This window comes from Lissotriton helveticus, chromosome 7, assembly GCF_964261635.1.
Source record: "Lissotriton helveticus chromosome 7, aLisHel1.1, whole genome shotgun sequence".
NCBI classification, from domain to species: Eukaryota; Metazoa; Chordata; class Amphibia; order Caudata; family Salamandridae; genus Lissotriton; species Lissotriton helveticus.
This window is the reverse complement of record NC_136068.1, coordinates 1621838627-1621857115: the sequence shown is the minus strand read 5'-3', so window position 1 is coordinate 1621857115 and position 18489 is coordinate 1621838627. Positions and strand designations below refer to the sequence as shown.

General features: G+C 43.2%; 1 protein-coding gene and 1 long non-coding RNA gene across 2 annotated transcripts in view; one reads left to right on the top strand and one right to left on the bottom strand.

The window, feature by feature from the left end:
* Positions 1–18489, top strand: part of C7H19orf81 (chromosome 7 C19orf81 homolog) — a 576103-nt gene that overhangs the window by 75699 nt on the left and 481915 nt on the right. The gene's annotated exons all lie outside the window — the stretch shown is intronic.
* On the bottom strand, positions 11167–12050 carry LOC144770618 (uncharacterized). Its single transcript, XR_013598955.1, has 4 exons — positions 12011–12050; positions 11798–11904; positions 11606–11710; positions 11167–11275 (listed from the first exon to the last, which is right to left on the bottom strand). It is a non-coding gene; the product is annotated as an uncharacterized LOC144770618 (long non-coding RNA).

The window sequence follows — 18489 nt, the reverse complement described above, 5'->3', positions numbered from 1 at the left end:
AGTAATTAATGTATGATTATGGTTCAGATATTAGACTCGGATAGGAAATACTTTGTATTAGAAGTATGTTAAGGTTAGCCATCTGATATCTGTACATATGAATTGTAATCAAATGTCATGCTACGTTTTCTGCTTAAAAAATGGTGTCAATATTTTTTATTTCAATTTTTATTTGATTTTATGTTTTAATAAATACGGCCGGGGGTTGTATGACCCCCCGCCTCCAAAGAAATCCTCTCTCATGTCCATCTTTAATAAATGTTGGTTAAACACAATGTGGGGGAGGGGTATGTTCGGTAGTCCCTGGCCATAGAGAACGGCGGGCGGTCATTGGCCTCGCCGCAGGTATGGCGTGGTAACGGCCCCCCTCGCCTGTTCTCCATTGTGGGGCGCACCCCCGCCGCGTCATCATAACGCGGGGGGCGCGCCTCATCATCGATTGGCTCAAAGGGGCTCCCAAGTGACCCGGAAACTATTGGATCTCTTCCGGGTCATGGGGGAGCAGAGGTCAGGCCGGTTAGAACCGGCCTGACCAATGTGGGGTTTTAAAGGGCGGGGAGCGCAGGAGACGGTCTCTTTTTCCCGCGCTCCCAGGCCTGCCCTACCCAGCCTTCTAGGAGGCTGTAATCTTTTTCACACCCACCATCCCCTAAAAGCAGATATTGGTTATTGTATTATAAGGTTGTTAATATGGCTTTTCCCCAATGTGACAGGTGTGTCGTATGATTATTTTTGTTCCTTAGAACTTTTTCCCATTTGTAGGTAATCAATCGTCGTATTTATTGCTATTCCTTGGTCAGGCGGTAAGGTCATGATTGGTGAGCAGTAAATTTAAGGTGCTTAGGGGGCGGCACCATTCTTGAATGGGGTCGCCCAGGGGGAGGGACAAGTGGCCTCTCCTAGAACTCCAGGGGCGGTAAATCTGGTTGGCTGGATCGGTGCAGGGGAGGGGGGCGTCACGCTTTTTGTAGGCTGGTTGGCACAATGATGTCGCTAAACGGCGCAGAGTGCAGGGGTCCCCTTTTTAGTGGAGTTCATGGAGCGTACGGGGGTAACCGGGGGAGGGAAGTACCCTGTCGGTAAATGGGCCCTCTGCGTATGCCCCCTCCTACGGGAGGGCGTGGCTAATTGATAAGGATCTGAAACCAGTTAGCGACCTTGCGATAGGCCCAAATAGGATACGCAGAAAAGTGATTAATGTGATTATGGTTCAGATATTAGACTCGGATAGGAAATACTTTGTATTAGAAGTATGTTAAGGTTAGCCATCTGATATCTGTACATATGAATTGTAATCAAATGTCATGCTACGTTTTCTGTGTAAAACATTGTGTAAATATTGTTTATTTCAATTTTTATTTGATTTTATGTTTTAATAAATACGGCCGGGGGTTGTACGACCCCCGCCTCCAAAGAAACCCTCTCTCATGTCCATCTTTAATTAATGTCGGTTAAACACAAGGCGGGGGAGGGGGATGTTCGGTAGTCCCTGGCCATAAATGCTGCATTGGTGCTTTAAGACTCCGTGAAGTGCTGAGTGGAACTGAAAATGGCACCTCGTATGTTATGTGCATCACAACGTCATGTAGATGAAGGAGTGGTGCGGCGTTGAATTATTAAGATTTGTACACCAAAGCGTGTGAAAGACGTGAAACGTCACGGTTGACAAGAGGCAGTTGGCGTCGGTTGGAGGAGAGCAGTTGGTTGACAGCTGACAGATGGTTGGCAGGTTGACAGTTGAAGCTCTCAACTGTGGCGAACAACACAAACAGGTACAATTGCTGCAAATTCGCCCCGAAGATCAAAATAAATGTTTGTGAACCAACAATAAATGTTACATGAGGGATTCATGCAGTGAGCAAAGTGCTGATGTAAATGTGAAACTTAATTTACGAGGTTTCACAAGTAAACTCCCTTAGTAGGATGGATCCCGTTTTCTAGTAAATCGCGAGCTTGTCCTCCGTATTCACTGACCTGATACGAGAGGTGCCTGAGTCCTTCGTAGTGGTGAAGAGTAGATTCCTCACTTATTTCTAATTCATTGAAAGTTAAAGAGATGGCTTCCTGCTTGCACGCTGACTCGGCTGTGTTGGAAGCCCGTCGCCAGTTTGTAATGAAGACAATCCACGAAAAAAGTATAACTGTGGTTTATTAGAATATTCCAACACAGAGTATGGAGGCCAGTGAGAAGAACCGGGATGTCGTCTGGTCAACATTCCAGAACGCTCAGCTGATGACAGAGGGGGGGGGGGATGGGTGTCGAGAGAGGACAAAAGGGAAAGGGAGAACGCGACACAAGAGAGCATGAAAGAAATCCAGATAATAGTTATTGCATAATAGAACAATATAACAAATCATAATGAGTATATAACAGCCGCTTGGAAAACTTTCGGAGGAGCTGGGGGAGACCGGTACTTGCGAGGAGAAGAAGGACCACATCAGCCCCTGCGGTATTCACATGTGCTGATAAGCGTGACGCGCAGGGCGGGAGGCGTCCGGGTGAAACCTAGGCCAAGGATGGGCACGTCCATGGCCGTCATCGCCTGTAGGAGGCTGGGCCCCCCTCTAAGCTGTTGGATCTTGTGTACGATTATGGGTAAGAGAAAAGCTAATCAAACTGACCACGGGGAGATACTATTAATACTCTGGACTTGGTCTTAACTCGGGTTGCTGGTTTGTTATTGAAAGAAATAGAATTAACGGAGCAACGCCTCTAGGTAAGAATTTCTTCTGATGCAATTGTGACTTCCCAAGTGGAGGACATTCGGGATCCTGCAGTGTTATTGGAAAGAGAAAGCTAGATTAAGTAGCCAGCATATAAGCTCTTGTGATGATGACTTAGCGTTGCCATGTGAACTGCCAGTCAAGAGAAAATAGGGAGGACCGAAGAATAAAACAGCCTCAAAGGTGAATAAGGAACACAAGACTGCTACCATTAAAGAGGAACCAAAAGACAATACATGTATCCATGATTTATGCCAAAGACTTGTAAAGCGCCCTTTCATCACTAATAAAGCCATTAATGTGTAGATTATCAAAAATCGAAGACAGCCTTACTGCCCTCATCATTGCCAATGGGTGTATGATAGAGGAGGGAGAGGACTCTGACAAAAAAGGCCAAATAGGGGCCAGGGCCAGTTGGCCGTTTATTTCACAGCGACCTCAAGAATGACAGCTAAAAGTGAATTTGGGGCAGAGGATGGACTTGTGGGAACACCCATATCCCCTGCACCATCGGGTGAGGGTTGTAAAATCCAAGTAAAGATAGCCAATGGGAAGCAGCAAAGTCTACTTTAGGGTCGCATCCATTGAAGAGACAGAATAACCCAGGGTCAGTGAGTTACTCTGACAAATGAACAAAGGGAAGGTATGGTTGATCGAGGGATGAGGGAGGGAGTTGGCTCCCATAGAAGAGTGGGGGGTAACGTGTAGGGGAAAGTTAGAACTTCCCGCAGCTGCATGCCCCTATGTTTTAATCCTGGCTAACGTCCCTGAATTGAGAGGGGGACATATAGAGTGAACAGAGCAGCATATAGCAAAATGAACTCATTGGCTATCAAGATTTGCCAGTTGGAGTTGTGCACTTAGGAACCATATTATAATGGTGAGGGAGTGGATTGGGTAGGTCTGTACCCAAACTGATGGTGATTGTATTGTGATTAATTTTTATGATCACAGACTAGTTGGAGATCTGTTGAGGATGTTACCTAGCGCCCCTTTAATTGATTCTCAAACTTTTTGCCTTGCCTTTGTTTTCTGTTTTTTGACAGACTACCAAAAATGCCCCGCCCCTCCTTTGATTGGGTGGGGTAGGTATATTTCCTCACAATACCCTCCCCTGCCAATCCTAGAGCCTGCCAGATCTGAAATAAGGATTGAAATATTCGGTACGTTCCACTGGAGGCTCTGGCGTGGAGTGATTAACTGGACACTGGTTTAGTGAGTTGTCCAACGATTAACCAACCTACCTCCAGAAGTCACAGGGAAGTAAAGATGAGTGAGATGGGTAGGTTTATGCTGAAACTGACTTCATAGAATGTCACAAGTTTGAGGCAGAAATTGGGGAACCCTGATTGGGTGAGCTTAGCGACTAACCATAATATTCTATGTCTTCACGATACTTCTTTCCAAACCACATGTTTGCCTTCCAAGGCAGGTAGAGCAAGAGGAGGAATCATTACTCTGATTTCTAACACATTTAGAATTAAGGTTTGAAAATTCCAAAACGAATCCCCCTTTCAGATTTTGTTATGTAAAGCTTCTAATGATTGGGATTGTTTTTTTTAAATTAATTTCCATTACAAGGATTTTGAAGAAAACATGCAAGATGTGGTTGCCCTCCTGGAAAAGGAAGTAGACTTTATTAGTGTAGTGCACCCTTAAAGCCTTAATATTTTATGGGTGTGTGATTTTAATGCACATAGTTGCAAACAGTTTACTAGGCGTGTATGTGGGATAGTTGATGGGGGGGCAACCCCCCATTTTTTCCATAATGAATATGGTATTGCTTATTATTTGAAACGTAACCATGATTAATACAATAGACATCCATATAGGGCAGTTAACAAAGACGTATGGAAGCATAGAGAGTGAATCAACAATTGATTATGTTTTGGCATCAGAAGACTTTGACAAGGGTTTATGAATTAAATTGAACCCCCCTTAGTTTTAGTGACCACGCTGCACTCATCTGTCTAGAGAATTGGCACGATAAGCTTAAGTTCTCAGGTGAAAAGTTCCCGGAGCCTTTGTAGAAATGTGTTCATCTCAAAGGGAGATGGTTAATAAGGATAAGTTTCACCCTTCGATATTTGCCCAGTAACTGAATAATGTCTTGATATGCTTCGAGATCAACCCGGATTTGGTAGAGTCTGAGAGCTTTCAAGGATATTCTGGGCTATACCAAAAGCAGTCTGACAAGGTCCTGTTCCCACAACCAGATGCCAAGTGTGCGCTGGTTCGATTCCACTTGTTCAAAGTCCTTAAAGAACTTACATGCTGCGTAGAGATTAGTGAAGAGTTTGCACATACAATATAAGGAAGCCTTGCCGGCTCAATTAAACTTCCTGAAAGAAGAGGCCTGGGAGAGCCTGAGATCGAAAAATAGTTGGGACTTTTGGAAAGTGAATGACGCCCCTAACCTTAAATAGGATAATGACCAGGCCTTAGATTTACATGTGGATGAAGAAACCTGAGTGGTGAGGAGGAGGACGCTCCAAATTCTTCGAAGATGGCTGAATCTAAGGACAATTTGGCATTTGCCTTGGCAGAGGTGAGGTGTGCGATAGCCCAGTGTAGCTTGAATAAGGCTGCTGGCCGGAAGGGGGTCCCAATACATTTTGTTTTAGAACATCAAGAGCTTTTGGCTCCATTCTTGAGCAATATTTTTCAAGCTATAGGTAGGGTGGTCCCTCCAGACTCCAGGCCCCCTATTTATTTTCAATCTACCCTAATGGGGTGGTTTCTGCATTGATTGGTTCTACCCCTGACTTTCCATACATTAATCTCGCCCCCATTCCAATTTTACTATACCCAGATAATGCCATGCTAATTGCGAGATCAGGGAAAGCGTTGCAAGAAATTGATTGGGTATACACTAATTTTATGGAGCTGGACCTTTGAATTAACGAGGCAAAATCTTTTGTATTAATCTCAGATCGACCTAAGAAATTGCCACCCTTCTATGTAAATACATGAAAGCTGGAGGTGGTGAACTCCCTCTCCTAATTAGGGATCTTATTTAACGCCAAGCACACCTGGAATAACATGGTAGCTAGTAGAGCCTTGTTGTTTGAAAAAAAACATATTGGCAATTTTTACCTTCATTAAGAAACTTAGGTCTAGACCTATCCTGGAAATAAAAAAGGTTTATCATGCAAAAGCTATATCTAGGGCCACCTATGGGGCAGGAGTCTGGGGCATGGTGGCACTTGATATTTTGCAGCGAATAGAGGATGGTTTTTATACTGGTCTTCCCCGCAGTTGTTCGAATTTTAATTGCCATATGGAACTTGGAGCATCATTTTTATCAGAAATAATCAGTTTAGTGTCCTTGCTACTGTGGCATTCGATTTGGAGAATGAAGACGGTAAATTTGAACCAGAGTATTCTTAGGGATTGTCTGAAATTGGGTCCTGTACACAAAAGAAGGAGGTTGCAATATCTAAAATGTCCATTTAGGTTACTGGGGTTATTAGAATTATATGAGAATCCACACAGATGCTAGCTTATTACAAAGCAGAGAATCAAGGAAATCTTTTTAGCATAGGCGGGGAAAGAGAGTATGGCAGTTAATTTCAAGAAGTCCTCGGTGATGTCATATCTAATGTCTCCACCCATTACAGAGAATTTGCACACCTATTTAGCATACTAACGAACCTCCAGCATTGTTTTATCTTTGTGTGGTTCCGGTTAAATGATATCCCAGTGATGCTGGGGTATCCAGGTCATGTCTATTGTTTAGGAGAAATGCCTTTATGCCCTTGTGACAGGTTGTCATCTCAAACAGTTTTACATAAAAAAAAAATGGTGGATTTTGCCCCTACTCAGTAGATATAATTTTAGACACTGAGAGAGTGGATCCTCTTGTATGTTATTCCTTGGCGTAATTTTTATGGTCTTCTTTGATGACATTTAATGTTGTGCTGATTAATGAAGTGTTGTATAATGATCTTTTATGATGATCTGAAATGTATTATACTGGAATGATTTTTGTAATTTGATGTGTTTTAACCTAAATTGGTGTTTTTATTTGATGTACTTTATATGCTATAGAAATGATGCGAAATAAAGATTAATTGATTGATTGAGTATATAACAGCAGGGCCTTTCGTGGTTCGGAAGGGGGCTGCGCACCCCCTCTCCTTAATGAAGATACCTGGCCTCAGGGATGGGTGTCCGGGCCTCAAAATGGGCTCTTGGAGGGGGCCCTACTCATGCTTCCCTCACCATATATTTAAAAAAAATAGTGGCTTCCATTTTTTTACATTTGTTTTTGCTGCAATCCTGCGGGAGTCCCGCATGTTTGCGGCGAAAAATTGAGATATTTTTTTTTCCTTTTGGGCACAGGGAGAGTGCCCTCTCAGTACCCCCTTTATATATATATATTTTAGCTTCGGGAACAGACGACTTAAGTCCCCGAGTCCTGTAATGGCTGCCAGCAATATATATATATATATATATATATATATATATATATATATATATATATATATATATATATATATATATATATATATATATATATATATATATATTACCTACTGGCGATAGCCAGTAGGTATATATAGTTAGGATTGTTTTCCATACGGAAATCGCAACATTCTATTGGGAATAACTTTGGCGCCGGTTGAGGAATCTTCCTGAAATTTTCCTTAACTTTTAACTTTGCCTCGCGGCGCTCCGCTCCTTCCCTGAAAGTTTGGGGGGGATTCGTCAAGCGGGGGCCGGGATAAAAGGGGGGTCCCAAAACGTGTTTTCCCAATGTTAATTTCCATAGGGCGGTTGGACTCACTTTTAGCCCGAACGGCTGAATGGTTTTCCATCAAACTTGGCAAAATTGTAGGGACTGGTAGCCCGATGTGCCTTTGCTATGTCTCAAGATATGTGCTCCAGTGGTTTTTACGAAAATTAACTTTGAAAAAATATATATTGGGCTACATTGGGCTATATATATGTTAGAGCCCAAATGTAGCCCAATGTAGCCCAAAGATCGCCACTAGAGACAAAAAAAAAAAAAACGTAGCCCAAATATCAGCCAGATGTAGCCCAACTATAGCCCAATGACAGAATGTCCCAGAGTGTTCTAAACAACAACTAGAGTGCTAACAGTCTTACTTATGACAAAAGTATGGCACACCTGAAGTCATCTTGATTGGAATAAAGTGTTTACACTTAAAACATTTAATTTGCAAAGGAACAAAATGAGGGGGTTCATTTTGCCATAGAAATTATGATTAGTGCTGAAGAAAGAAAAATTAGGGCACATTTTGAGTGACTTCTCAAATCCGCTTATATTTCATTAAAAACATTCTGATATGCAGTCTCCCAAGATGGCCACCAGAGACAAAAGAGCCCAAATGTAGCCCAAATATCAGCCAGATGTAGCCCAACTATAGCCCAATGACAGAATGTCCCAGAGTGTTCTAAAGAACCACTAGAACGCTAACAGTCTTACTTATGACAAAAGTATGGCACACCTGAAGTCATCTTGATTGGAATAAAGTGGTAACACTTAATACATTTAATTTGAAAAGGAACAAAATGAGGGGTTTCATTTTGCCATAGAAATTTTATATATATATATATATATTCACTGAAAAAACCATAGGTTACACACCAGTTATAGTTAAGAATTAGCATTTAAAAAACCTTTGAAATTCACTGAAAAAACCATAGGTTTCACACCAGTTATAGTTAGCTGGAAATTTTACTCGCATAAAACCATTGAAATTCCCACGTTATAGTTAGTTGGACTCACTATAACTTGCACGTCTGCAATGCACTGCTGATGATGTCACATATTACATCACTCATGCATATATTTAAATATTTAAACATTACTCGCTAATATATGTATTCACTAAGATACACTTAATAAGCCAGTTAACCAATCAATTTTTTTTTTTAAAAACACTGAAAAAACCATAGGTTTCAGGCCTTATATAGTTAGGAATTAGCATTTAGAAAACCTTTGAAATTCACTGAAAAAACCATAGGTTTCAGGCCTTATATAGTTAGGAATTAGCATTTAAAAAACCTTTGAAATTCACTGAAAAAACCATAGGTTTCAGGCCTTATATAGTTAGGAATCAGCATTTAAAAAACCTTTGAAATTCACTGAAAAAACCATAGGTTTCAGGCCTTATATAGTTAGGAATTAGCATTTAAAAAAACCTTTGAAATTCACTGAAAAAAACATAGATTTCAGGAGTTATATAGTGAGGAGTTCGTTTTTAAAAAACCTTTGAAATTCACTCAAAAAACTATAAGTTTTAGTGGTGTTCTAGTTAGCTGGACATTTTACTCATACAAAACCAATGAAATTGCTCCTATATAGTTAGTTGTACTAACTTTATTTCGCGCAACCGCAATCCACTGCTGATGATGTCACATATTAGATCATTCATGACATGGTCAGTGACATCACTGATGACATCTCAAATGACATCACTGATGACACTGATGGGTATTTTTAGGGTTCAGGGCTAGGTTTGGGTTTTGGAGTATAGGGGTATTTTTAGGGTTCAGGGGTAGATTGGGTTTTGGGGAACATGGGTATTTTAAGGGTTCAGGGCTAGGTTTAGGTTTTGGGGTACAGGGGTATTTTTAGGGTTCAGGGCTAGGTTTGGGTTTTGGGGTACAGGGGTATTTTAGGGTTCAGGGGTAGGTTTGGGTTTTGGGGTACAGGGTTATTTTTATGGTTCAGGGCTAGGTTTGGGTTTTGGGGTACAGGGGTATTTTTAGGGTTCAGGGGTAGGTTTGGGTTTTGGGGTACAGGGGTATTTTAGGGTTCAGGGGTAGGTTTGGGTTTTGGGGTACAGGGGTATTTTTAGGTTTCAGGGCTAGGTTTGAGTTTTGGGGTACAGGGGTATTTTTAGGGTTCAGGGGTAGGTTTGGGTTTTGGGATACAGGCGTATTTATAGGGTTCAGGGCTAGGTTTGGGTTTTGGGGTACAGGGGTATTTTTAGGGTTTAGGGATAGGTTTGGGTTTTGGGGTACAGGGTATATTTATAGGGTTAAGATGGGTTAGTGTTTAAGGGTGTTGGGGTATTTTAAGGAGTAAGGGTGGGTTATGATTATGGGGTGCAGGGGTATTTAAAGGGAGCAGGGTGGACACCCGGAGCTGGAATGTACAGAACCTGAGAAGAAAAAACAATGAAATATTGGGCACAACGCTCGCTTTTTTTTCTGTAATACGAGCCCTGCACACGCCCACGCCCCCAGCACACGCCCACAGCACAAGATATGAGACATGGCATGAAGGGCGGAACGTACCACACGCACCCAGCGTTTGTCACGCCCCCAGCACACGCCCACAGCACAACGCAGACACGCCCACAAGAGACTACTTTGCTGGCACGGTTCTTTTACCTTTTAAATGTATATGGTGGGCATCTGCATAGCCTATGTCCTTCTGCTGCAACTGCCCTTTCCTACGCTGTATTGGGTGTGATTCCTGAGATTACCCGCCTCAAAGGTTTGGGCTCTCTCTTTATTATATTAGTACAGATATATATATATTTTTTTAAAGATTTTTTAATTTGCATTTTATGGTACATAAACATAACAAGCATGTCAGCATTGATCAACACACCCCATCCTTTCGCCCCCCACCCTCCATGATTCATCATTTAAAGCAAGTCACTCTCCTCCATCCTAGCTAGCACCAACCGATTTCATCCCTGACCCTCCCCATGTACATCATATAGTCCAATAACATCTTCCCCCTGTCCTGTGTGAGATACTGTTGTGCCCCTGCAAGCTCAGAGTCCTCCATCCAGGCCATGATATCTACGCCATTTGCCCCACACTCTACCAAACTTTTTAGGGCATCCCCGTGCCTTGTACGTGACCCTTTCAGCTGCCATATATAAGTCCATACCTCTCCTCCATTCCTCCAGCTGTGGCAAAGTAGCTACCCCCACCTCCTTGCCACATCTCTCTTGGCAACCACCAATGAGGGCTAGAAAAATCAACAGTGGGCGGGCCAGGTCTACCTCATTAGTCATGCCTAATAGGACCAGTTTGGGCTCTAGCGGCAGAGTGGTCTCCAGCACCTCCCCCAGTTCCCTCAGGATCTCAACCCAATAAGTTTGAATATTTGAGCAGGACCAAATGACATGGAAGAAATCTCCTTAAATGTGAAGAAGGCTCTGGACTCCCAAAGTCTGGACACGGTGCACAGCTTAAAGGACAACAATCTGTTGTCTCTCCATTAATCTACAGAATGTTTTGAGCAATAAACCAAAAGAATTCAAATATTCATTCAGAACTTTGTTCCTTGTTTATCTGTAAATTTCAACAAGAAGACATAACTAATACATAGTCATAAATAATAACCAATAAACAATTTAAACAAATGTCTGATGTGTCTCATTCAATTATAAAGTTCCGCTGAACAATAGTACAACGAGGTAAATGTTGATTAGTATGAACGAAATTCCCAATGCATTGAACATATGAACCCTTCATCAGGGAAAAAAAAAATATTATAATGGGTAAACAGATGTTCAAAAATCAGCAAAATCCTCCAATTTTATCATCCGCAGGAAACCTGCAACACAAGAGTTAACATCTGTCAGCTCTCAGCTGTATGCATCATAATGCACAAACCTTCACCTGTTACAAACTAGTGAAAATAGAATTTGCACTCGTAGAATATGTAAAACGTGTGAAAAGAAATGAGGAAAAGGGAAAGGGAAAAAAAGCAGAAAATGATGTGGGGAACCCAAAGAGTGAATAACGGTGTGTTGATAGTGCAAATCGTTTAAAATAACAAAAGCGAGGTGATGATAGTGCATGTGTTTAAGACTGATACCTCTATACTGGGAATGTGTTGGCATGCTGCCATAACCCTGTCCGGTTGAACAACTAGTTCTCTTACCCGTTCTCTTTGCAGTCAAAGTAAAGGATTTCTCTGCCCTGAGCCAAACGCAGGGTAATCTATAGTGTGTAAAGACTGCTTCACAACGAGATTTTTTTATGCACTCTGAAAATTCAAAGGAAAAAACATGTACCTGTCTGATAATGTAAACGCTTAAGCCTGTAATGAATTGCCAAAAAGTAAACCACTTACCGATAACAAGTGGTTTCACTAGGAGAATCTTGGTCTCCGTGGCTTGTGGTATGCGAATCCACCGTTAAACATCAAGCGGTGTAATCAATAACTTAAGCCTCATAATCCTAAATCGAAATAAGATTACAAAAACTAGTGTTAGACTGAAATAAAACGGAGGAATAACACTCCGATGCTTTCTAAAGTGTAAACAATGTAAAGGAATGCTGGTACCTTCATAAGTCGGGTCGTGCTCGTGATCATCTCACACACTTCCGCGTTTGGAAACGCTATCCCGACGTGCACTACAGATTTAAAGGCATAGCGCCTGAATTGTGGGCTTGCCTTGTTACACGAACATGGGGAATAATAACAGTTTCATACAACATGGAAACCCATTTTTTTTAAATTCATGAGTATAAATTAGATTTTCTCGTTTTAAATTTTTTTTCCTTTTTATTTATCTTTAATTAAGTACATACGTTGTTAAATTTAACTATTTCCATTGAGCACTCAAAAGTCCACAAATACTTTTTCAAGCAATAAAGTTCAATTATTTATTTTTCTTGATTCAATTTGTCTTCTTCATTGAATTACAGTCTTCAATATATCCGTCAAATCAAATGCAGCCAAAGTACATCCAACACTTCATTGAATTACAGTCTTCAATATATTCATCAAAATCAAAACGCAGTCAAAGTGCAGCCAACACGTGTTTCGTCTGGTCCCATTTGACCATTGACTTCCTCAGGGCTGCAACCCAAAAACAAAGTACAGTAACCATTACTATTCAATTATTAATTCTCTATTTTGACAGAGATTTCAAATCTATAAGCCTTTAACATCAAAGGGAAACTTCCCCAAACCAAACCAGTGTAGTAGTCGAAATGAGAGTTGATAGTAGTTTGCTCACCACCAAGATGTAGCATAGAATTACCTATTCTATGATATCTGTGACTCCCTATGAAATGGGTAATTCTATGCCAAATTAAGACAAAAAACATTCTCCTTGAAGGTTTGACTTTCCTAAGTATTCACAAATATACTAAAACTCAGTACCATGATACTAAAACAGTGCTAAACCAAAAAGAACTCACGAGGGGGTAGGGAAGAATGCTGTGTCCATCTGCTGTTAATACTTCTGCACAAGCAACTCTTATCAGATCGGAGTCAATCTTTTGGGAGTGGTTGGAGAAAGATGGGCTGGCAGCCTGCAGCAGTTGGTATAGGGATCCCAGATTCCACTCCAATGTCTGCGTTCTTCAATTGTAGACCTCTCTCCTTCGAGTAACGTTGTAGTGTATAACTCTCTGCAGTTAGGGATCGTAACTGGTAGAACACTTTGTTAGTGATGTTCACTGGTAGAGATCATTTTTAACCATACTATTCACTGGTTGACATCCTATTTTTTGTGATCTTCATATGTAGACATGTTCTCGGCCTATGGTAGTAATCACTGGTCTATCTTGCTGTTTTATACCTCAATTGCAGATGTTTCTCTTGGTAGTAATCATCTGTAGTAGACAACTTTTGAGTGTACTCCTTAGTAGTATTCTTCCAAGCTGATGGAAATCATCAGAAGTAGATTTTTCTGTTGGTGGTTACCTAAGGTGATATAGCATTTTGCTTGTGATGCTCCACACCAGTAGACTGCCGCCTGATAAGAACATTTACTGGTAAACCTGTCCGCTGGTTCTCATCCTCAGTAATTCACTACTCTGACAATCTTTACCCGTAGACCTGACCACTGTTGATTATCTTCCCATGTAGACCTCTTTTTTGTTTGTGATCTTCCCAGATAGATCTATCTCTTGGTGGTGGAAAGGATGAAAATCCAAGACAACATGGGCAACTGTGATATTCAAACTATAACCCTTTGTCCCTGAAAGTTCCTCTATTGTTATATGGATTGAGCCCCTGGTCCTGATGGATGGCTTAACCTTCAAATCTGTGTTTCCCAAGGACACTCTTTTAGTGTTTACCTGAAAAATGTGCTCCCTATTGATAACTCTACAATGTCTCCAGGATCTAGCCCTTCTGCACAAGCACGGACTAGTGGTAGCATGCAGTAGCTGCAGTGAGGGGATACAGATGCTGGTCTTACCATGTCCTAAGTCCAGAGGTTTGGTACACACAAATACCCCTTCGTTTATAATTTTTGTGCACTTGAGAATATGAATATACACGTTTGCAATGTTCATTGCCATCATTGGAAACAATGTTTCACAGTAGAGCAGCCCCCTTGCTGCTGTATACATGGTTATCTGCACGCAGGATGTGACCACAGTAATGTCCTGTCCCAGGAGGAGTGCAGCTGTTCCCAATACATTTATGGACATTTTCTGTTGGATGCATTGACTTTGAAATGCGGTGATCCATGGCCCAAATGCCTGTAGTCTGAGGTAATTCTAGCATATTGAACACCTTGGCAGGCATGGAGTCTGCTGCTCCTGCTCCATCCAGAATAGTATGGCACTGCTGGTTACTGGGAGCACTGTAAAATCAATTGTCATCCCTTTTTACGTGGTTCCTGTTTGTTTTCAGGTTTTTGCAAACCTTAGAGCTCAGACCAAGTGAGCCATTCCATCATTCTAACAACTGTACTGAGGATAGTTTAAACTGTCATACTAGTACAGTGCCCTGCGCTGATGTAGTACTGTGTCATTACTTTCAGGATGGTGCAATTTTTCTTAATCACTTACTGCAGTAAAATAGGCTATATAGCCAGTTATAGGGCGGAATGTCTTATCCTACATGGGGTAACTGTTAGGAGTGTAATGTAACCTCTTGTAGTATGCTCTCACATATTATTCAGTTTTATTGGTGAAACTAGATTTTAGAGGAAATGTGAATAAAGTAAAATGCTCTTGTGAAATTAACACGATTCAGCGTGCATCCTAACAAATTACTCACAGAATTGTAGTGGCCACGTATAAACAATGTAGCACAATTATATTCGGCTCATTAGTGATGTGACGCAGTGACACACTGAATGTATTTCAAATGTTTATTAGGCAAATGATGTGGATGAAATAGACATAGTAATGTAGTATAGTGAGCGTTTCTGCTAAAAGTAAATAATATGGTGCAGTCATTATTTTAGCTTAATCTCTAGGCCGGAAACCACAGTAAATTTTAAATGTTCTTATTTCTGTAATTAATGCTTAGATTCCTATGTGATTCTTGTAGAATGTTACTTGTTTCCATGCTTTGCGTTGCAGGTGGACAAACGCTCTGTTGTGAAGAGTAAGAGTATTATTTCCATTAGATAGTTGAGCAATGAAGGAGTTACAGTTAACTTGGCCTTGCGAAGATAATGTGAAGGGGGGTGCGTTCACACAGGAGAGAAGAGACCAAAGACGAACTGTTGCAGAGAGGCGTACATGGAGACAGCCATGAAAAGAATCTACGTCATGGAAAATGTTGTGGCTGTGCCTACTGTAGACTATGTGTGAGAAAATCATTGTGGGACATTTACTGAATACAATTTTGAATATATGATGCATTGTAGAGAGAGACAGATGCCTCATTCCATCTTGCCTCTGACAGAGAGCACCTGGGTGCTAGCTTGCTTCTTTCCTGCTTGTGGCTTCATGCTGCTGACCCATCCGATGGTAGAGCGACTTCTTGGGAAGACTCAAACCACTGACACCTTTTCTCTTTGGAACCTCTTGCTTGAAAGCTAACTTATGAGTGTCACTTCTAGAGTTAGAGTAAGGATAGATAGAATAGGTACTTTATTGCCTTATTGTTACAGCTTTCTGCTTCTTTGTTTCTTGTCTCTTCACAATTTCGACAAAGAAGACCGGCTTCAAGCCCTGCAGGGAGTGCGGGAAAATGATGTCCATAACTCACCCGCACGAGGACTGCATTTGGTGTTTGAGCTCTGATCACGATGTGGATGGATGTTCATCTTGTCGGAAGATGAACCCGAAGGCCCAGAGGGAAAGAGAGACCAAACTCCTGGTAGCGAAGCTGAAGGCTGGGAAAGGAAAATCTTCGAGGTCTCGTTCTCGAAGGTCGAGGTCAAAGTCAAGATCCGGATCTCGAGAGGAGTCGTTTTCGAGGTCCGCTTCAGACCATGCTTCGAAGTCGAGGAGGAAGCATAAGAAGAAGAGGCATGAGTCCCAGTAAGGAGTCGGGCTCGAGGTAGAGGTCACCGAAGAAGGTACGTACTAAGGTGGTTACGCTGGATGTCTCGGATCCTGAAGGTGAGGCCTCGCCTTCGGAGTCGCGGGTACAGTCGCCGATTCCAGCTTCGAATCCGTCTCCGGCCCGAGATGAGGAAGAGGTTCAGGTGGATGTGGATTCTGCGCCTGTTGAAGAGCCGAATCCGAACCCTCCACAAGACCAGCCTGAGGGTTTCCAGCCATCCTTTCCAGCCCCAGGCCAGGACCCATCTGCGTTTATGGCGTCTTTTCAAGGGTGTGGTACCCCTCTGGCGCACCTTCAGGTCCCATGGGTCCTCTGGCCTTCAATCTAGGAGTCCCTCACTCCTATCCTCCTGCTCCATTCATGCCCTATATGCCGGCTCCGCCGCCGCCATGGCAATATCCGGCTCCGCCGAGGTCGTCGACGCCGCTTCCGGCGTCGCCCACTCCAGATCGACCTTGAGGGCATCCCACTGAGCCATTGGATTCGGTTCCGACGTCGATCCCGGCTCCGTCGGAGTCGTTGGTGGATCCGGCTGCGAGGCGTGTAAAGGAGAGGTCCAGAAGGGAAGCGCAACGCCTTTTGGAAGAGCAAAGGTATATAGAGTCACATCCTGATATGGAGGAAGGTGAACTGGAGGAGGACTGTTTTGAGGAACTGGCTGACGCTGGTAGCCTGGATTTCTCTCCAGAGTGGGAGTTGCCATCAGGCTCTGATACACCTTCTAAGGACGTCCAGCCTTATCATGTAGTGATGAGGAAGGCGGCGGAACTTCTACAATTGACATTGCCAGCAGTGGAGTTTAAATCCAATCTTCTTACAGACGTTTTGCATTCGCCTAGCTCTGTGGTAGAACCATTGCTTCCGTTTAATTATGCCTTAACGGAACCCATTTTGGAGGTGTGGAAAAAAACACTCTCAGCTCCTGCAGTATCCAAGAGTGTGGCGAGAAGGTACAGGGTTGCACCTGAAGACCCTGCTTTTTTGACGTCTCATCCATCACCAGAGAGTCTAGTCATACAAGCTGCCTGTTCCAAAAAGAATATGAGTGCCTTTCCTGAGGTCCCCGGTGTGAGAAGTTGGCCTGATATGCAGTGCTCACTATTCTAGTGATCACTATGTATCAGTCCAAACGACCCTTATTGATGATTGGTTGTAAGTCAACCTGATAGACCAGCTATCCTAGTAGCATGGACAAGAGCAGTCTTTAGGCTAAACTCTAGAAGGCGTGTTAAGCCAGCTGTTTTACCATCACATTTACCCCTTGAACACCAAGTGAAAGGACAAGTTGTTATGAAAATAAAGTATATTTATTTATAACACAACAGCCCTGGACTCTTTATGAGGACAGGGTGCTAAGCACAACACAAAACTTTTAAAGAAATACTGAAAGTCGCACAATTTACACAAATGCCCGAGGGGCACGAAAAACCATATACTACAAAAGTGGAATGCGAATTACTAGCAGGTAAGTAACTATTCTCAGAGGCTTTGGGATCGCTAGGACTAGACTACTGAACCTTTAGATTACGAGCAGGAGGCCTAGGGAGATCGGGTGCAGAGTGTGCACTCTCACGCGGGATGCGGAACAAAGTCTATGGAGGCTAGTAAATGCAAAGTTAGTGTTATCGGACGAATCCGACTAGGTAGAGCTGAAACGAAAAAGGATCTGGACACTTAGATAGTTAAGCTATGCTGGAGCACCGAAATGCTTAGGTTACCTAGCCCAGGGGCTGCGGCTGCATAGGTCTGAAAAGACGTCGGGAATCCTCGTTGCAGTCTATGGAGCCTGAAAGAAGAAGTTGCTGGCAGGCGACCAGTGATGAAGTTCGATGTGATCCAAGCCTGGATCGATGAAGATGAAGACCTGTAAGCAGAGGGGACCAAGTCCTGAATCACTAGCCAGTGATTAGATGGGCACCAGGATGGCACCGGGCGAAGTCACCTCGACCAGGTGAGTGGGCGACGCTGGGCTCTGCAGTCTCTCGGACCAGGAGGCGTTGTCGGCGACCAGGATGGAGGTGCGAGCTGTCCCACGGTGGTATCTGCTGTCGACGTCGATGGACCCAGGATTGGGGCAACAACTCTTGGCAAATGCAAGCCCAGGCGGTGGACTCAAAATGGCGTCTGGAGTGGACCAGGAGGGTCCGGGGTGCTCCTCGGTTGGAGGGGAGCAAGGGCCAGTCTGGAGCAACCAGACCAGCGGTGTTGTCGTCGTGGTTCGTCGTCAGAAGGGCCACTAGCCAACGGGCAAGTGTCCTGGACAACGCGGTGAGCAGCAAAGAACAGAAGGGCCCCACGCAGATCTCGTGGATGCTGGAGGGCTGGACTTCGGTGCTGGAGCTGCTCAGGGTTGGGGCTTCTCGAACCCCAAAGCACTCACTCAAGGATCCCTCGGTGGTCGTGCTGGGCAAGGGTCGTGCAGTCTTGAAGATGGCCGGTCCCTTGAGGTCTCGTCACACCCACGAATCTCAGCTGGGCTGATGATGTAGGTAGAGGTCAGAGGTGCCAGGGAAGCCGGTTCTCGTTGAGCTGGGCAGCAAACCTCGATGCTTGGATGG